Raw genomic sequence first — 19,749 nt, forward strand, 5'->3', positions numbered from 1 at the left:
CAGGTTCAGTTCATTTACCTCCTGTCTGAGGCCCGTGAGGCTGTGGGCCAAGGAGAGGATGTTGCTGGCAGATCCTGGTGGTTCAGGCTGGGTGTCAATGTGTCCACTTGTGTCGCAGTCTCGCTGTTCCTTTCTCTGCCATTGCAGGTCGTTGGCTGTTTTGGGCTGAAGGATGTCCATCACAGTGCTCTGCTGGGTTTCCAAGTGGTCCTGGTGAGCTGGCAGGGCTGGATGTCTGTGGAATGTCTGCGACATACTGGCACACTTGTGGGAACACCAGAGAGAGAGAGGCAGAAGACAAATGCAAGTACGTACAAAGGTGTTAAGCTATCTGTTTGGGGAACGGCTGCGTAGGCCGTGTAAGGTGGGAATAGCTGATGTGGGGCAGCTAGTAAGGCAGGGTGCTACAATTTAGTGTTGGTGAAAAGAACTAAGGACTTTGAGTATCTTTGTTAATGGCTGCAAGCAGCGTAGACTAATGACTGGGCTAGTACATGTCATCAAACTATTACTCAAAACATTGATGGTTCTTCTCAAATGTCACTACGAGGGTAACAAATAAAACAAAACTGAAATAAAACAATAAGATGAAATCAAAAAGGAAAAGGAAGGAGGATTTTACCTATTTAGTTTTTTTTGCTAGGAGATATGGCTAAGCAGGTGTCACTTGTGGGTGATGCTGCAATAGACTCATAAACCTAGGGTTATTAGCTACGCTAGCAGGGACACATCAAATACCTCGAGGTCAAAAGAAAAAGAAACAATGGGAAGTGTTCTTAGTTCTATCTGGGCCTACATTGTGTTGAACAGTAACTGCACTTCAATGTACTAGGCCTGGCTGTTGGCTACATGCAGCTGTTTGTTTACACAAAGGTCTGTGAAGTGGGTACTGTTGTCAGATTAACGGAAGAGTCTGCTCACACTTCCGGGGTCACGTGTTGCTAGGAGACCAATGCAAGTGGTGAATTCATAGTTAGCTACGCTAGAATAACACCATTAATTTGACGTAAATGTTTCACATGAGCGGATCAATATGAATACAATGTTACGTAACACATAATAAGGCCTTAAATCAGTGAAATAAGGAGCATTGCTCAGATCACCTACAACAGTGCTGAAAGTGGGGATTTCTTAGCTCAAGATCAGACCGATTTATTCTGGTACCATTTATATGGGGTTGCTAATCTGAGATTCCTTCGTCAGAAAAGACCTATGCTCCACTAACAACAGAAATTAGGCTTTCTTCGCTAAAATCAGGTTAGTTTCTTATTGTACGATTTAAACACATTATAGCACTGAAAACTTTCTACTGCTTGTAGGAAGGCACATTCAAGCTATAGTTTTATCTGATTTTGATCAGAAACTGGTATGCGCATGTATAAGAAGTTACAAAACTTATGAGACAGACACATACGATTGATTACTGGGTCTGCTTGCAAGCGATGTTTAAAACATTCCGTTCTTCACCATACCATGTGAATGCTGGGATGTTTCTGGCTAGCTTGTCAAGTTCTCTGGGGGTCACATCATGCACTGCTGCAAGGATGCTTGGGAGGGACCCCCTCCTCTCTGTGGTTGCTGGAGGTATTATGGTTCTGTCTGCTGAGTTGTTAAGCAGAAAGTGCTGGCTCCTCCCTCGTAGTTTGGTGCAAGCCTGAGGGAGTTTTCACTGCTGAGTGAGGGTGAGGGAGTAGGGTGTCTCTCCCACTGTGGTTACTTTTGCAGCCTATACGAGTACCGGAGCTCTCTTTGGACCATGTCAAGTTCGTCATGAGTGTTGTTCAGCTGCTGGATCAGAGTCTAAATTCTGGCAACTATTTCCTCCTGTAACTCCATTCTGCTGGGGTCCTTGTGGGTAAACTTCTTGCACTTGTTTAAAGAATAACAAAACAGGTTTACTGTAAGTTAAAGCCGGTTTAAGCATATATGTAGTTATGTGTGCCTCACACATGAATACTAAAGTACAGTATTACACATTTAGTTTCACTCAGTGAGTGAAACACAGTAATGACCACCAGGTTGCTAGGCTTGTATATGTACAGTCAAAGTGTAGATGAATTGCATTAATCTAATTATAATCTCTAAGGCCTTTATGCTGTAGAAAGAGGAGCATCACTCAAATCTACCTTGATATAACTGTACTGAGATTTCTTCGTCAGAAAAAATTTAAACAATACTGCAATTTTGTGATTTCTTCACTAAAGCAGATTAATACATTATGTTACAGTTTGGACATGCCGCTGAGCTGAGATTCAGACTTATGCTCCGTCCGAACAGACTTATGCTTTAATACTGAAATTAGGGTTTCTTCGCTAAGATCAGATTAACCTTACACTGATACCATTAAGCATGAAATACATAAAGACTCTTTCAATGATAATAGAGGTACCAATTCAAGCCCCTACTTTATCTGCATTTAAACAATCCAGCAAATATGGTCACAAATGCGTATCTCAAGTCACGCCCTATTCTAACCTGGGCTATCAAGCACACACTTTTAGGTTGACAGTGTTTTAAGCTCATAATTTCGTTTTATCACACAGGTAACCAATGAAGTGTGATATGATATATAACACAGGTGTGATATGTTCTCTCTTTTTTGTCCCTGTTAAAAAATGAGCCGCGGCGTTCTGTACTAGTTGCAAGCGCGAGAGCGAGGACTGATTTATTCCAGCGTATAGAGCGTTACAATAGTCCAACCTGGTTGAGATGAATGCATGAATAACGGTCTCCAAATCACTAAAGCTCAGAATATTTTTAAGCTTGCGAAGTCCCCTAAGCTGCAGAAAACTGGCTTTAACTACAGAATTGATTTGTTTGTCAAATTTTAACTCAGGGTCAAGGGTAACTCCAAGATTTTTAACTTTATCGTGAATGTTTTCTTGAAGGTGGCCCAGGGTAGAACTTAGATTATTTAAAAGGTGTGAAGGGCCAAACAACATAACTTCAGTATTTTTCTGATTTAGTTGAAGGAAATTATTGTCCATCCAAACCTAATGTCCTCTAAACAAGCTAGCAGAGAGGACACTGAATCAGTACCTGATTTTAAAGGAAAATAGAGCTGAGTATCATCGGCATAAATATGATATGAAACTTTATGGGACTCAAAAATTAAGCGGGGAGGGAGTAAATATAAAGAAAATAAGATTGGACCCAGAATTGAGCCCTGGGGCACCCCAGAAGTGACAGGAACTGAGCTTGATGAAAATTCTGCAATTTCCACTGAAAAACTCCTATTTGTGAGATATGATGCAAACCAATCTAATGCAACATCACAAATGCCAACTTCAAGGTCTAATCTCTTTAACAGGATACGATGATCCACTCTATCAAAAGCCGCACTTAAGTCCAATAATAGCAGAATAGTACAGTTGTCAGAGTCTGCAGATAGTAAGAGGTAATTTACTACCCTTAAAAGTGCAGATTCAGTACTGTGTTTGGCTCTGAAACCAGACTGAAAAGGATCCAGAATGTTGTTAGAAATTAAATAGGGGGAAATTTGATTTAGTACACACTTCTCCAGAACTTTCTGCAAAAAAGGAAGATTTGAAATGGGCCTATAGTTATTAAAATCAGAGGGATCAAGATTTGCTTTTTTGAGTAAAGGATGGACCACAGCCTGTTTAAGGCAAGATGGAACAGTACCTGTTTGTAAGGAGCTATTAATAATAGAAAGAAGACTTGGCAACACAGAGGACAGAACATCCTTTAGTAACTTTGTGGGAATAGCATCAAGAGAGCAAGTGGTTGATTTCATGTTAGAAATAATGTCCAACAGCTCAGAGTGTGAAATAATCTGAAAGTAAGAAAAAGCAAAGGGGCAAATATTCGCATATTGATAATTCTGTGTTAAATTACCAGAGATCTGTGCCCTAATTTCAGCAATTTTGTTTATAAAGAAATTACAAAACTTCTCACACGAGTCTAGGCTAGGTTCTGGACCAGCCAGTCTTGAAGGGTTCAATACTGAGTTTAATGTAGAAAACAGTATCTTTGGGCAGTGGGAATATTTCGAGATTATGTTAGAAAAGTATTTAGCCCTTTCCAAGGAAACTGCTTCTTGGAAGTTAGACAAGTTACTCTATAAGATTTGAAATGAAATTTGTAATTTGTCTTTCTTCCATTGTCTTTCTGCCCTTCTACACTTTTTCCTTAAAATTTTTATGTCGGTATTAAACCATGGTTGATTATTTGGTTTCAGTTTTTTGGATTTGTGAGGGGCAACTACATTTAACATTTCTGAACATGAAGAGTTAAAACGATTTACCAACTCTTCAACATTTTGATCCTGTGATGATATCACATCACTGTGAGCTGGGAGGGCCAAAAAAGCATCCATAAACTGCAAAGCAGTGGAGGGGTTAATAGACCGTGAATGGTAGGTAGAAGGCTGGTTTACAGGGCTAGGACAGGAAATCACACTGTCAAACAAAACCGGCCAGTGATCAGACAGCCCAGCATCACTTACAGATATATTACTAATGGCAAAGCCTGATGATAAAACTAGATCAAGCGTGTGACCCAGTTTGTGTGTTGGACCTGATATGTGTTGCGTGAGGTTAAAAGAGTCTAGGAGTTGAACAAAATCTCTTACAAGAGGTTTCGAAGGACAACAAATATGTATATTAAAATCACCAAGAATCAACAACTTGTCAGTACTTGAGACCACATAGGATAGAAAATCTGAAAACTCCTTTAAAAATCATTGTTAACTTTTGGTGGTCTATAAATCAAAACACAAAGCAATGGGCTAGTAAATTCTACTTTGCACATTAAAACCTCAAAACTAGTGTAGGCATCAACTGGTAAAATCTTACATTTGAAACAGTCCTTAAAAATGACAGCAACACCCCCACCCCGACTAGAAGTTCTAGGGCAACTATAATAGTTACAGTGTACAGGGGAAAGTTCAGATAGAGGGCTTAAGTCCTTTTCTGTAAGCCTGGTTTCAGTGATGAACAAAAAGTCCAGGGTGTTTGTTGAAAAAAAGTCATTTAGCAGAAATGTTTTGTTTGATACTCATCTTGCATTTATCAAGGCCATTTTAACCTCTGGCTGATTAGATTCTCGCAGAGCGAAGTCGGGCTGAGGCATCTCTGGCAACGAGCGAAGTAAGTTGAAGTTCACCTCGCACTGAGACGAATGGCGACGCCGCAACAATCGCTCATTGGACAATATTACTGGAATAATGCCCGGTAATGCAGTCGTAGTTGATCGTGTAAGCCGCGCAATGCGAGCACCACGGTGGACATAACGTGAGCGACGAAGAATCCCTAGATCAGCACACCATAGGTAAATGTCTGATGACAAGCGTGTTACTGACCGATTGTTCAATCACATGAGTTCTAAGATGTAAACGTAATTGCCATACTCGGTAGAGATGAGAAAACATAAGAGAAGTATCGTTCACTATTCCAAGAGACAATAATTCTAACAGAGAGAAGAAACCAGCAGATGGAGTACAAATTCATTTTTGAAGTCCCATAGGGATCGTCACTCACTGAGAGCCAGGTCCGGACGTAACTCGGTTGAAGTGGACAAGTAACAATGAGGAGTCCAGGTGAAAGTCAGGTGATAATACTCCAAACATACAGGCCACAGAAAGCAAGATCCGATGGAGATTCAGTGGCGATGAGTCCAATGACGCCAACACGACGCCAGATCGCTGACACCCAGATGACGAGGTGAACAGCAGTGCTGATTCACTAAAACGTCCAAACTCCGGCAAAGTCCGATGAGGCTGACAGGACGCCAAGTCGCTGACACCCAGATGACGAGGTGAACAGCAGTGCTGATTCACTAAAACGTCCAAACTCCGGCAAAGTCCGATGAGGCTGACAGGACGCCAAGTCGCTGACACCCAGATGACGAGGTGAACAGCAGTGCTGATTCACTAAAACGTCCAAACTCCGGCAAAGAGGCCGACAGGACGCCGACACCCAGATGACGAGGTGAACAGCAGTGCTGATTCACCAAGCCGTCCAAACTCCAGCAGCGGGGCAACAGCAGCGGAACAAAATTCCCAGGTCATCTTTAGCACCAGCTTGAATTAATTAGAATAGCTCAGATCGAGATGACTCGGTCAGAACGAAATCCCCATAAAATTAAACAACAGTTAACTATAAAACTGATCAAACTAATAAAACAGGGTCGGTGAGCAGCGGCAAACAATGCGCACAGCGTTCACCCAACCGGATAAGTTTTAAGTTAATATAAGTTTTTTTTTTTTTAAGTAACGACCAAGCGGCCAGCGGCAGACAGTGAGCATATGTTTGAGCCTTCTCAAATCATCAGGACTTGCCTAAAATAAAATCTATAGATTTTACTAGAAACAGTTCAAGCATATAACAATGTTTAAACGTTAAACCTAGATAAATGTGGCTATATCCAATAGTTTGCCCGGAGAGTGCAAGCTAAAGCGGGCTTTGCAGGACATGGAGGCGCAAGCGCGATCACTTGCATTTTTTTCAGTGGATACGCAGTAATTTTTGCTTATAAAGGTAAGAGTAATACATCATTCGTAACTGTAAAGGGTCTACTTTTATTTGTGGGCACTCACAATACCAACAAAACAGCGGCAGACAGTGAGCATATGCTTTATCAATTTAGCCTTCTCAAATCATCACGACTTGCCTAAAATAAAATCTATAGATATAAAACAGTTCAAGCATATAACAATGTTTAAACGTTAAACCTAGATAAATGTGCGCTGTATCCAATATTTTGTGCAGAGAGTGGAAGCTGAAGCGCGCTTTGCAGGACATAGAGACGCCAGCGCGATCACTTGCGTTTTTTTTCAGTGGATACACCGTCATTTTTGCTCATAAAGGTAAGAGTAATGCATCATTCGTAACTGTAAAGGGTCTACTTTTATTTGTGTGTACTCACAATATCAACAAAACGTTGTGCTTTTATAAAATAAAGAAATCAAACATGATGCGCTTTCTGCCGTCTCGTCTTCAACAGGAGCGCTTCACAAAAATGAACCGAAACTCAGCAAATAGCTACATGCCTCACAGACATGATAAATATATCTATAGAAAGCTTTAAATTACTACTTAACGAAATAAAACAAATCAAAAACAAAAACCCTTTCATTATAATCATAATCATAATCCGTAAAGATGCAGTTCTAAAGACTCTCTGAAGGCTCGTCTAATGAAGAGGTGGCGAGTCAGGATCGGCAACTTCATCCTTGCGACACAGACTCAGAAAACACTATTTATTAGTAAATAATTAAAATATCTCCTTCCTCTTTCCCCTTGACAAATTTACGGTAATTACTTTTGCCGATGCTTTGCGGCGAGCTTAAGCCTATATGCGTGCATTTGAACGCAGAACTCTTCAGCTGCGCTGACAGCATACATGCTGCTGCTGGCGGGACACTAAACACCGTAGAGCCACTCTTGACAGTCGCGGTAGCACGGTCTCGTGTTGTTTCCACCAGCGCGGCAATTTTTCATCACTAATTGATGGATGTCTAAAATATAAAAATAAGGAGAAGCCTAAAACAGGCCCGAGGCCCGGCCCGCGTCTGAACTATGTCGTGAAAATTGACCCGAAGGGCCGTAAAAAAGTCGGGGCCCATCGGACCCGGGCTGAAATACAATGCTCTACTCCATCCCCCCTATGGGACCCCTCTCTCGATACACTGGTTATGCTTTTGCCTCCTCGGCTGCCTTTTTCAAATAGGTGCAGCGCGTCCTCGCGGTGCTGTAGATTAGAAAATGCATGATCTGGAGCATGGAGCAATTTTAGTGGCAACACTAAATGAATGTTTTCAAACATTGCATCATATACAGTAACAAAATATCAAACTCTTTATACAGGTACAGTACACTAAATATTATTGGATTTACTTTTAAACAGTTTGTTTTAATTCATGTTTAATTCATGTTTAATTCAGTTCCAGTAATTTATTATTATTATTATCATTATCATTATCATTATCACTGTTTAAAACCATTGTGCTGCTTAATATTTTGCTGTAAAACTGCTATATTTAAAGGTCCCCTGAAATGCTTAGAAACATGCAGCGTTACTCTATGTGTTGACGTCATTTTAACTGAAACAGGAAGACAGGGCGGGACATATCAAGCAGCCCCACCCCTTTTTAAAATAGCCAATAGCGTTCATTTATATCACAGCTTGGGCTAGAGCCGTTCAGAGCCGTTGAGCTCCGTAAAGCCGCATTTGACAGGGTATGCCAGCCACAATCTCATCCACATTGCTATAAAATATAGCATTCTGTGTAGAATTAAAATAGCTCCGATACATTTTGTGGTCTGCGGCGTGTTAGAACGAGCCGTTTTAGGTAGGCGTGGTTGACTCTTAACTTTTATAAAGAATATCTCTTTGGATTTGAGACTTTAGTCTTTGCAACTTTACAGATCTTCTTTATGCACCAAGAGCTTGTAACATTTCAAAGAGAAAGGAGAAATTGAAATTGCATCATATGACCCCTTTAAGACTAACATATTGATACTAACACCCAAAAAACTTTAATTTTGATTTCATGGGGACTTTAAATTTTTCAGGATTCTTTGATAAATATAAAGTTTAAAGGGACAGCATTTATCTTAAATAAAACATCTTTTGTCACTTTTGATCAATTTAATCCTTGCTGAAAAAAGAATTTATATTTTAATAGTATATAATAGTGATGTTTTTATGTGTGGCTCCATACATTTTAGCCAACTGTGTTTATGTACTTAAGCTCTGCCCCAAATAGTCTGAAACTAGCCTACCAGCATCCATGCGAATGGCCTGTTTACTGTGTCATTATACAGTCTGCTTTAGAGGGTGGGAACCATGCTGACTGGATTACCCTGAACCTCAGTGAACTCATTGTCTTTCTAGCAGGTCAAATTAGTTTATGCTTGGACATCTTGTTTTTATCGTAAATTTTTCTCCATTTTAATTAAAAAATGCAAAACACAAGGAAGCAGAAATTCCTTTCTCTGACCACTTTAACAAATGTATTCTTTTTCAGAGTGTGCTCGTCTGAAGCAGGAAGTGGACAGGTTGCAACTGGAGCTGAAGAGGCTGCAGGTGGAGGTGCCAAACCTGAGGTCAGGTCTTGATGCATCAAAAGAACAGATGCTGCAGTTGGAGAACCAGGTCCAGACCCAGAAACTACTGCAGAACCAAAACCATGAAGCCCAGTTTCTCATACAGGGTGTATATACCCACAGGTTAAAGGTGAAGTGTGTCATTTTTGCCATTAGCAGCACCAAACAGAATTGCATTAATAATAATAATACATTTACGATGCTCAGGAGGTCTCCCATCCAGGTGCTCAGCAGTTTTTGCATTAATTTTCTCTGTGTCCTCCATGTTTGTCCGGCATGTGCATCATCCATGGAAATCCATGTACATCTGGTATGTTGTGTGTATGTGTGTTTATGTTGGACAGGTGTTTTGGAGTTGCAGTCTCACACCTTGTCAGTATCCAGACATTTTCAGTTCTTGTCTGTGTATGTTTGTGTTAGGCAGGTGTTTTGGTTTAAGAGTCTCAACCCCCCTGCTTATTTCTTTATAGAGCCTCTGAAACTCTCAGTGGTGCAGTTAACACTTGTGAAATGTTACCCGTGTCAGCAAGCCAACAGCTCCTAAACCCTGTGAGTGGCCTGATAGATGCCTCTGAAACAAAGAGAGAAACACAGCTTAATGTTTAAAGTAAGAAACATAGAAATTACCAACAAATAATTCAGTTATATAAATGGAGACTAGATTGAGACTTCTGTGTAAAGTGTTATGCTTTCAGATTTTTCTCCAGAGAAAAAGATGGCGGTAATCCTGCTTTCTCTTTTAGGGTTTTGGACTAGAGCTCAACAATGTCTCAAACTATGCTCAGATTTGCAAAGATTCACTGCTGTTGAAAAGTTTGGGGTCTGTGTGATTATTATTATTATTATTATTAGTTTTATTTTATTTTTTATTTTTTGTAGTATAAACAGTAATATTTTTAAAATAGTAGTACTGTGAAATATTATTACAATTTAAAATAACTGTTCTGTTCTATTCAAATATATTTTAAAATATAATTTATTCCTGTGATGGCAATGCTGAATTTACAGTGGCCATTTTATGCTGGTGTCACATGATCCCTTCAGAACTCATTCTAACTAGTATTTTCTGAACATTTCTCATCTAGTTCTTTCCAGACCAAAAGATCTGATCTGTGCCATTGCCATTAATTTTCAGCCGCTCTACTCTGAAAATTTGTGTAATTTTTATGTATTTTCATTTTTTTTTCTTCTAAATATTTTTAAGAATCCTTCTGAGACAAAATTGATATATAAATGAAATGCAGCTAAAAATCCATTAAGTTTTCTGAACTATGAGCATTAAAATTGTCCTTGGAGAAGTACTCAATACCCTAGACTTGTAGATGGAGTGGATATATTTTTCCTTCCAATGCAAGGCAAAAGAAGAAAAAGGGAGAAAAACAAAGAGTCTATACGTTTATACCTTGCTCTCTGTCTAGCCTGGTCATGTTACAGTGACCAGAAAGCAATTATCAGTATGCTGCTGAAGAGACGAAACCCTCCTCCTAGGCACTCTTACCCCCATCGAGAAAATGTCAGACTGACACGGGCAGCGCAGTAGAGAGCACTTTCACCAGAAAAAGCACGGCGTCACCTTAATCGTCTCAGCCTCTCAGAGCCAGCCAGACAGCCAATTCACCAACAAACAGACAGAACAAAGCCCATTTTTCCTCTGAATAAAAGCCCTCTGGACCGACCATGTAGTGGAACGATCCCGCCAGCCTTTATGTAGTTCTGCAATACATCATGTTGTGAGTTAGCGGACCTGCTTGCCAGCACAAACAGTTTGAGAACAGAATGACCACTTCCTCTGGACTGTGGTTTCAGGTGTTTAGGACTTGGCCCCCAGTTCCTTTAGAAACAAACACATTTGTTTCCCGTAATTTACTGTGGTTTTACACCCTCTATCTCTCTTTCTGCAGCTGCTGTTTTCACAGAGATGATGCAACGACCTAATTATTGTCTCTTCATTCGGTAAAGACATTGTTGTGCTTTCTGTGGTGCTTTTCCTCAGGAGATGTGCTTCAAAATTAGACCAGTGTTTTACAAATAATTTCTCTCTGGATCTCTGAAGTCTCGCAGCCTCTCTCGGGTATTTTTGTCCTGTGGTTTATGATGCTAATCATTAGAAGAGAAGGAGGAGAATGAGAGAGAGGCAGAGAGAGAGAGGTCAGAACGACTTGCTCTGGTCGGTGGCAGTAAAGGGCAGCCTCTCATCGACTCCATCTATTCAAACACTGACAGGACCTGTGTGTGTCTCCTGACTGCTGTTACACGTGTGACAGTTTGTTCTTGCTTGTTACATTGATACCTTTACAAATGTCAGTAAATCTTCATGCAAATCGGTTGATCTTATCTCTTGTTATTTGTTCAAAGGTAGATAGTTATAAAGGTAGATAGTTATAAAGAGCTGTGTATCCATGCATTATTAATAACCATTGACAGTCATAACCGTAACTCTAAATATAGTTCAAATATACTGTAGTCAGTAGGAAAATCATAATTTCTTTAGTGAATAGTATATTTGACAAACCATGTAATTAATGGTATGTGAAGTACATTTTCTAGTTTTTTTTTTTTTTTTTTTTGACAAGACATTTTTAGTCATTTTTACATGATGGACTTGAATTAAAATGTATTGAGTGTAATGCATTTCAAATAGTATTTCCATTTTAAGTGTGTTTAAAATTAAGGGTGCTTAAATCACACTGAAAATGCATGCATTTAATTAAATTACTTTAAAAAATATATGAAACAATGGCATTTATTTTAAAGAAAATTTGTGCACTCAAGCAAAATCTTCGCTCAGCATATCACAATATAATACATATAAATAATATGTATTCCCACCTTTTTAAACAATGAATTTTCATAACTTTTGACCCTTCCAGTCATATGGTTAAGGATTTTTAAAAGTTATTTTATATATTGCAATATATTGCTGATGAAATACTTTAGGGCAGAACTACAAAAATATATTTCCATGGTTTTTAAGATTTATTTTCCCCCCCCATCACATTTATAGATCTGAAAAACACATTTTTTAAATTGCTCCCAAATGCTCTTTCCAGGTTTCCATGACTGTATGCAAGGTATTTGTCCACATTCTATTTATTAAATGTTAGCGTAACATTTTCACAGTGTCCTGTGTGGGTTTGAGAGGAACTGATTTCATACAGCCATTAAAAATAACCTTGATACCAGCTGGTTAAAAATAATTGCAATCATGATTAAAAGTGGCATTAATTATGAGAAATGCTCTAACATCATTTGTTTGTAGATGCCTCTTAGGTTTGTTATATAATTAAATGACATAGATTTTAAGTGTCTGAATACGTTTTGAGGCCACTGAAGATACTGAATTCTGTCATCATACAAAACCAGATGAAGATAGGCTTGTATGCCCATAATTTGTGGGTTCAATGTCCTGCATGTTGGGTGACTGCAGTAGTACAACTCTAAATCTGTGGCTAGGCTGACTCCTACAGTTCCCCTTCAGGAACTCGAGCTGCGTCGAAATGCTTTGGGAACGCCCCGGCGAGACCACGTTCTGAAGCATGTGAGAAATCAGTCCAATAGAGAAGCGAGACGTCACGAGCGGGGTGACGCGAGCAACCAGGAAGCATAAAAGTGCATCCGGCAAATGCACATTAGCTTCTGATCTTCAGCAAGCACATCTGTGTATGTGTGTATGCAAAACAATCAGTCAGTCAGATATATCTCTGTATAGAAAGCGAGAACAAAATGTCAAAGTGTAAATCCAAATCTAGTTCTGTGGCGAGCGGATGGCGTTTCAAGTTGTGTGTTCCTCCCTGCCCACGCTATCTCCTGGGTGGGGATACAAACAATTTGTGCATCATCTGTTTGGGAGCGGAGCATGCACAGTCAGCTCTTGAGGGGGCTGACTGTCATGATTGTGAGCTTCTCCCGCTCTACGTGTTCCGCTTCCGCCTGGCCGTCTTCAATGAGAGCGGCCATGTTCGCGTTCCTGCTGGGTCCGGCCCCACTGTTACCAAGGCACAGCGGCGGCTGTTATCGTGGGGATCGCAATTAGATTTAGTGGAGGGATCGGAGACGGGCTCGTCCTCATCTTGGTCCTCACCCGCTAGATCCACGGCTCCCTCTCAGGGACCGGAAGCATGCCCTGCGGTTTCCTCCCCCCGGAGAGAGAGCCAGACGCTTCATCTGTCTTCCTCTGAGGAGGTTGACGTGATGAGCATCGACACGGAGGAGATTGTGGACTCGCCACCACAGTCCCTCGCATATGAGGAGCTCATGGAGGTTGTGACTCATGCTGTAACCAAATTAAATATTGAGTGGCCAGCCGAGAAACAGGACGCTCGTTACAAAAGCAATCTGGATGAGCGTTTCTTTAAAGCAAGATCACAACCTTCACGACGGGGCCTTTCGTTTTTCCCCGATCTCCATGCTGAGATATCAAGATCGTGGGAGAAACCATATTCGTCCCGACTCTTCAGCCCCACTGTGTCTAATCACTCAAACATCACGGTGCTGAATGAGAAGGGAAATGAAAAAAATAAAGCTGACATCCAGCCTGGTTGGCAAAGCTTATACTGCAGCATGTCTGCATACTATGTCGGTGTTGCAGGCATACCAGGCCGACCTGCTAAAAACCTGGGTGAAAGGGAGGAAGAGGAATCCGACGTAGTTGCCGAACTGCGTCGGGCCACAGACCTGTCGCTTTGGGCCACCAAAGAAATGGCCAGAGCCATCGGCCATTCAATGGCAGCATTGGTGGCCACGGAGTGGCACCTGTGGATGAATCTGTCCGAGCTACAAGACAAGGACAGATTCTTCCTGCTGGATGCCCCGCTATCGCCTCCTGGCCTCTTCGGCGGCGCAGTAGATACTGTTGTCGAGAGGTTTCAGGAGGCGAAGAAGCAGGCGGTGGCATTCCAGCACTTCCTCCCTAACCATTCCCAGGTCTTTGGGACTACTGAGCGGGAGCAGCTCCAGCCGTCCAGCTCCTCATATCGTCAGACCCAGAAACAGAGCGTACCCCACTGCGGAAAGACCAGCTCAGTGAGCTCCGATGTGCTAATTTCCCAGCTCCCGCCCGGCCACGGTACGGCACGGAAAAGCTCGCCCCCTCAAGTGAGAGCACTAGAGCGGTCAGGTCTATGGAGTCAAAATAATGCCACATATATATGCAAAATAATAAAGTTTTGCAAACGAAAATAAAGTTTTGCAAACGAAAATAAAAGTATTGAGAAAAAATAAATGTGTTTTTGCAAACAAAAATAAAGAATTGCAAAAGAAAATGAAGTATTGCGAGAAAAAAAGAAGTTTTGCAAACAAAAATAAAGAATTGCAAAATATAAATGAAACAGCACAAAAGCAATGATTTTGCAATACATATTTTCCATGGCCATATCTACTAATTTATTTGCAACGCTGCTTTTATTTTGCGTTTCAGTCAAGTTTGAGCTTGCGATACCGTTTTTCCCTTTGCGCTTCACGTTTCTGCGCGTCTCGCTTTCTGGCACTGTTTTGACATGGGGGTGGAGTCAAGGGACGGGGGCGTGTACAACAGGCCTGGGCATGCCTCCCTGGAAGTGACGTCATCGGCCCGAGACGCAGCTCACTGATCCAGGCACCATCGTTGAGCAGAGGCATGCGGGTGGATCGTTTCCTTTTATTCTCTAGCATTAAAACATGCATGTTTTCGTTTTATTAACAAATGTATATGTGTATTAGCAGTGTTTGCTCAAGTTAAAGAAGTTGTTAACATGAACATCTGCTGTTTACTTCTCTCAATGTGCACACTTTTATAGCATTAAAATGTGTATTGTTTCATTTGGTTAACTAAATGTGTTTGTTTAAAATCTCTTAACCTGTGGGAGGACGCCAGCGCACAGAAGAGTTCTTTGTTTACATGCGTTCAGAGTTACTGCTAGTTTTAATGTTAAAGAATGCAATTAACTTCATAAACTAACTTACATCATTAAAAAGGTCTACGACTCAAGCTTCATATCGATCTCGACTTCGTTTTTCATTTACCTAACTCCTGGCATAAATTAAGAAATGATTGTAACTGTTAAGTTTTTAAAAAAATGAAGCTTGAGTCTTTTTGGTTTAGTTTTGTCGTGGCCACGAGATATTAATTCGTGGGAACGTGATAATATGTTGTGGCCATGAGATCCTATTGCGGGAACAACTTCTAGTTGATAGTATATGCTACCATATATTTTGCAAATACTGTAAACGCCTGACAATTATGCCAATAAAGTTTTGACTTTATGATTGCATTTACACCTGTATGTGACGATAAATGAGTGGTGTTTTCATTTACAAATGAAACTACGCAAATTATTCATTTATAATTCTAGTATTTATAATTATAGGGTTAGGCTATTTATAGGGTTATTGTTAAATTCATCCTCTAAAGTGCACTTCCAGTAAAAATTCCTGTCATATAGCATAATCAAAGCTTTATTGGCATGTCGGGCATTTACAGTATAGGCTATTATTTACAAAACTCTTCAAGGCTGCGTTTCCAAAAACACATTTATTTTTTCTCAATACTTTTATTTTCGTTTGCAAAACTTTATTTTCTTTTGCAAAACTTTATTATTTTGCATATATATATGGCATTATTTTGACTCCATACAGGTCTGTCGTTCCCTGCTGGTCATCCACTTCAGGGCACCGAAGTGGTTTCTCTAGCGACACCAGATGCCAGTCTCGAGAGACTGGTTCCCTTAGTAGACTTTCTGACAGCACGGCACGGAAAAGCTCGCCCCCTCAAGTGAGAGCGCTAGAGCGGTCAGGTCTGTCGTTCCCTGCTGGTCATCCACTTCAGGGCACCGAAGTGGCTTCTCTAGCGACACCAGATGCCAGTCTCGAGAGACTGGTTCCCTTAGTAGACTTTCTGACAGCATGGAAATGTCTGCCAAATGTCTCACAATGGGTCGTGCACACTGTAGAGAGAGGTTACAGAATTCAGTTCGGTTCTCGTCCACCTCGCTTCAACGGGGTCATTCCTACGTTAGTGGGCCCGAGCAGGCTCTGGTATTGGAACAGGAAGTAGACACTCTCTTGAGGAAGGAGGCCTTAGAACGTGTTCCTCCTCTCTCGAGAGAGTCAGCTGTTACTTCATCGTTCCGAAGAAGGATGGAGGGGTTGCATCCGATCATAGATCTGCGTCTATTGAACAGCGCTATCAAACGGTTTCGGTTCAAGATGCTCACTATCAAACATATCGTGTCTCAAATCAGGTCTGAGGACTGGTTTGTCACGATAGATCACAAGGACGCATACTTCCACGTATCCATCCTTCCTCAACACAGGAGGTTCCTGAGGTTTTCTTTCAGGGGCGAAGCATGCCAGTATCGGGTTCTTCCGTTCGGCCTGTCACTCTCACTCTGCACTTTCACCAAGTGTGTGGATGCTGCCCTGACTCCGTTGCGACTCCAGGGTGTCCGCATACTGAATTACAGCGACAATTGGTTGATATTAGCTCAGTCAGAGCAGATGGCGGCTCGGCATTGACATGTCGTCCTCGCCCATATGAAGGAGCTGGGGTTACGGCTCAATGCCAAGAAAAGTGTGCTTTCTCCACTACAGAGGACCACTTATCTGGGAGTGGTGTGGGATTCAACAACGATGCAGGCACAATTGTCTCCTGCTCGTATGGAAGCGATTCTTACAGCCGTGAAGGGAGTGAGAGAAAGCCAGTCACTCACTGTCAAATAGTTTCAGAGTCTGTTGGGTCTGATGGCAGCTGCGTCCAACTTGATACCTTTTGGCCTGCTGTACATGAGACCCTTGCAGTGGTGGCTCAGGACCAAGGTGTTTTCTCCAAGGGGGAACCCGCTTTGCACGATCAAGTTCACACGGCGATGCTTATGTGCCTTAGACATGTAGAAGAAACCTTTGTTCCTGTCTCAAGGCCCAATATTGGGGGCCCCATGTCGTCGCGTAACGCTAACGATGGACCCCCCCTCATGGGCTGGGGAGTGGTCATGAGTGCCCGCTCTGCCCAAGGTCTGTGGGAAGGCCATCAACTCACGTGGCACATAAACTGCCTGGAGATGCTGGCCGTGTATCAAGCTCTAAAACACTTCCTTTCCAGACCTAAGGGGACATCATGTGCTTGTCCACACAGACAACACATCGGTGGTCTCCTACATCAACCGGCAGGGGGATCTGCGCTCACGCTCCGCTGGAGATTCCGATCAGGAGGGATCTCCTCTCTCAGGCAGGGGGCACAGCTCCTAGCATCCGGTCTTTCAACTGAGGTTGTTGAAACCATACTCCAATCCAGGGCTCCCGCCACAAGGAAACTGTATGCCTTGAAGTGGAAACTTTTCACTTCTTGGTGCAGACAGTGACTGCAAGACCCAATCAACTGCCCAGTTGGTACAGTTCTGGAGTTTCTGCAGGAGCGCTTCTCATCAGGGTTATCTCCCTCCACTCTGAAGGTTTATGTGGCAGCCATAGCCACTTACCACGCCCTTTTAGGTGGTCAGTCATTGGGAAGACACCCGTTACACTGTAACGAATTACTGTAAAAATTACAGCAATATTTTACAGCAGCTGTCAGGGAATAGGCTGGATTCAGGTGCGGGTTCAACAGAGGCTTTATTGTACAGAGATTTATCACCACGGGCAATGAGCGCCTCCGCGGACAGTTCGTGTGGACGTGGAATCCCCAACCACACAGATGGGTGGATAGCAGCGGCTGGAACAAGCCGCAACAGCGGCAGTGGAGACGAAGCCGGAGGGGCAGCTCGCTAATCCGAGAGAGAGGCTGAGCAGCCCAACAACGAGACCGCAGAGTCCCAGGGTAGGCGGATGCCGGAGGAAGCCCACGGGTTCCTGAACGCACAGAGAGGTGCGGGAAAATAAACGGACAGCTACGAGCACTGGAGCCTGGACGAGACAAGACAGGACTGGTAAGCGATACTAACACTGACAGTCAGAGCAAGGGAATAATCACAACAATCTGACAAAAGACAGAGAAACACGAGGAGCTATAAGGGGAAGCTAACGGCAAACCAGCCTGGACGCGTGACCCCACTGAAGGACTTCGGGGCGCAGTACAGCCGGCACCGGCAACCTTCCCGCCGGGCACTTCCCTGGCACTTGCACCCCTCGACCGGCCTCCTCTGCTCGCCGCTCGATACCCCAAGAAAGAGCCCCGACCACCACCCCTTCAGGAAGGATGACTTCTGCCGTAAGCTCCCCCTCCGGAGCCCCGAACAGGTGCGAGAGAACGTCGGGCTTGATGTTTTTGGACGTGAGTGATGGTAGTGAGGGGATTGCCGGATAATGACCACGCCGTAATGGGCTTAACCAGGGGAATGGTCGGAATGTTCCACTTGTGAGCAGAGGCAGAATCCAGGAAATTCCCCTCAGCCCCCGAATCCAGAAGGGCGTGGCCAGTGTGTGAACCTCCCTGGAAGGAGAGTCGAAAGGGCAGCTGAGTGCGCGTTGCTGGAGAGCTTGAACAGGGAAAGGCGCCCACCAGGACTCTCCGCTTCACTGGTGGGCCCTGACTTTTAACGGGCACTGAAGGACAAAGTGGCCGGCCTTGCCGCAGTACAGGCACAATCCCTGAGCTAAACGCTCCTGTTTCTGCTGCGGCGTAAGCCGGAGACGACCCAGTTGCATGGGCTCAACATCAGCTGACTGTGTACTCGCCGCATCGAATGACGCAGACTCCAGGTGGCGCCACGGAGTAGTGGATTGACGGCGTTGCCGGCGGCGGTTGAGACGGCCCTCCACACGGAGCGCGAGATTAATCAAATTGTCCAGCTCTCGAGGAAGATCCACAGTCGCTAATTCGTCAGCGCCCTCATTCCAGCCGCAAGCCGCCGCTAGAGTCTGGAACTGCATGGCATAGTCGGTGACTGAGCATCTCCTCTGAGACAACCGAGACAGCTGAGCCGCCATCTCCTCTGAGACAACCGAGACAGCTGAGCCGCCGCCTCATCTCCCTGGGCTGACCGGTCGAACAGCTTCGCCATCTCCTGGCTAAAATCCGCAAAAGTAGCACAACAGGGAGCCCGCGATCTCCATACAGCGATTCCCCATTCGCGGGCGCGACCCGAGAGGAGAGTGAGGATGTATGCCACCTTAGCCTCCTCTGTGGCGTAACGTCGAGGCTGCAGTGAGAACACCAGCGAACACTGGGAGAGAAAGGCTTGGCAGGCATTCGGATCGCCATCATACACTGGAGGATTGTTGGCATGAGGTTCGGGGTCCAAAGGAATACCAGCGCGGAGGACGGGACCCTGATTAGCCGCCTCCCGCTGAAGATCATCGACGCGCTTGAGGAGCTCAGCGACTCGGGCATTTAGCGCGCCCACCTCTTGCGCTGTGGTGTTGAGCTGGGTGGCGTGCTGCCCCAGCAAAACTCCCTGTTGCACAAGAGCAGAACGAAGCGGATCCGATCCCGCTGAATCCATCTTTGGTCAGATTGTTCTGTCACGGAAACGAGGCTGGATTCAGGTGCGGGTTCAACAGAGGCTTTATTGTACAGAGAAATCACCGCGGGCAATGAGTGCCTTCGCGGACAGTCAGTGTGGACGTGGAACTCCCAACCACCCAGATGGGGGGAAAGCAGCTTGCTAATCCGAGCGAGAGGCTGAGCGAGGCTGAGCACGAGCCGCAGAGTCCCAGGGTAGGCGGATGCCGGAGGAAGCCCACGGGTTCCTGAACGCCCTGAACGCAC

General features: G+C 43.5%; 1 pseudogene; it reads left to right on the forward strand.

Annotated features, from left to right (window-relative positions):
• The window catches only part of LOC107745420 (trichohyalin-like), a 182,819-nt pseudogene that overhangs the window by 75,397 nt on the left and 87,673 nt on the right, over nucleotides 1–19,749 (forward strand).

This window comes from Sinocyclocheilus rhinocerous, unplaced genomic scaffold (assembly GCF_001515625.1).
Source record: "Sinocyclocheilus rhinocerous isolate Xijiao unplaced genomic scaffold, SAMN03320098_v1.1 scaffold3303, whole genome shotgun sequence".
NCBI lineage: Eukaryota > Metazoa > Chordata > Actinopteri > Cypriniformes > Cyprinidae > Sinocyclocheilus > Sinocyclocheilus rhinocerous.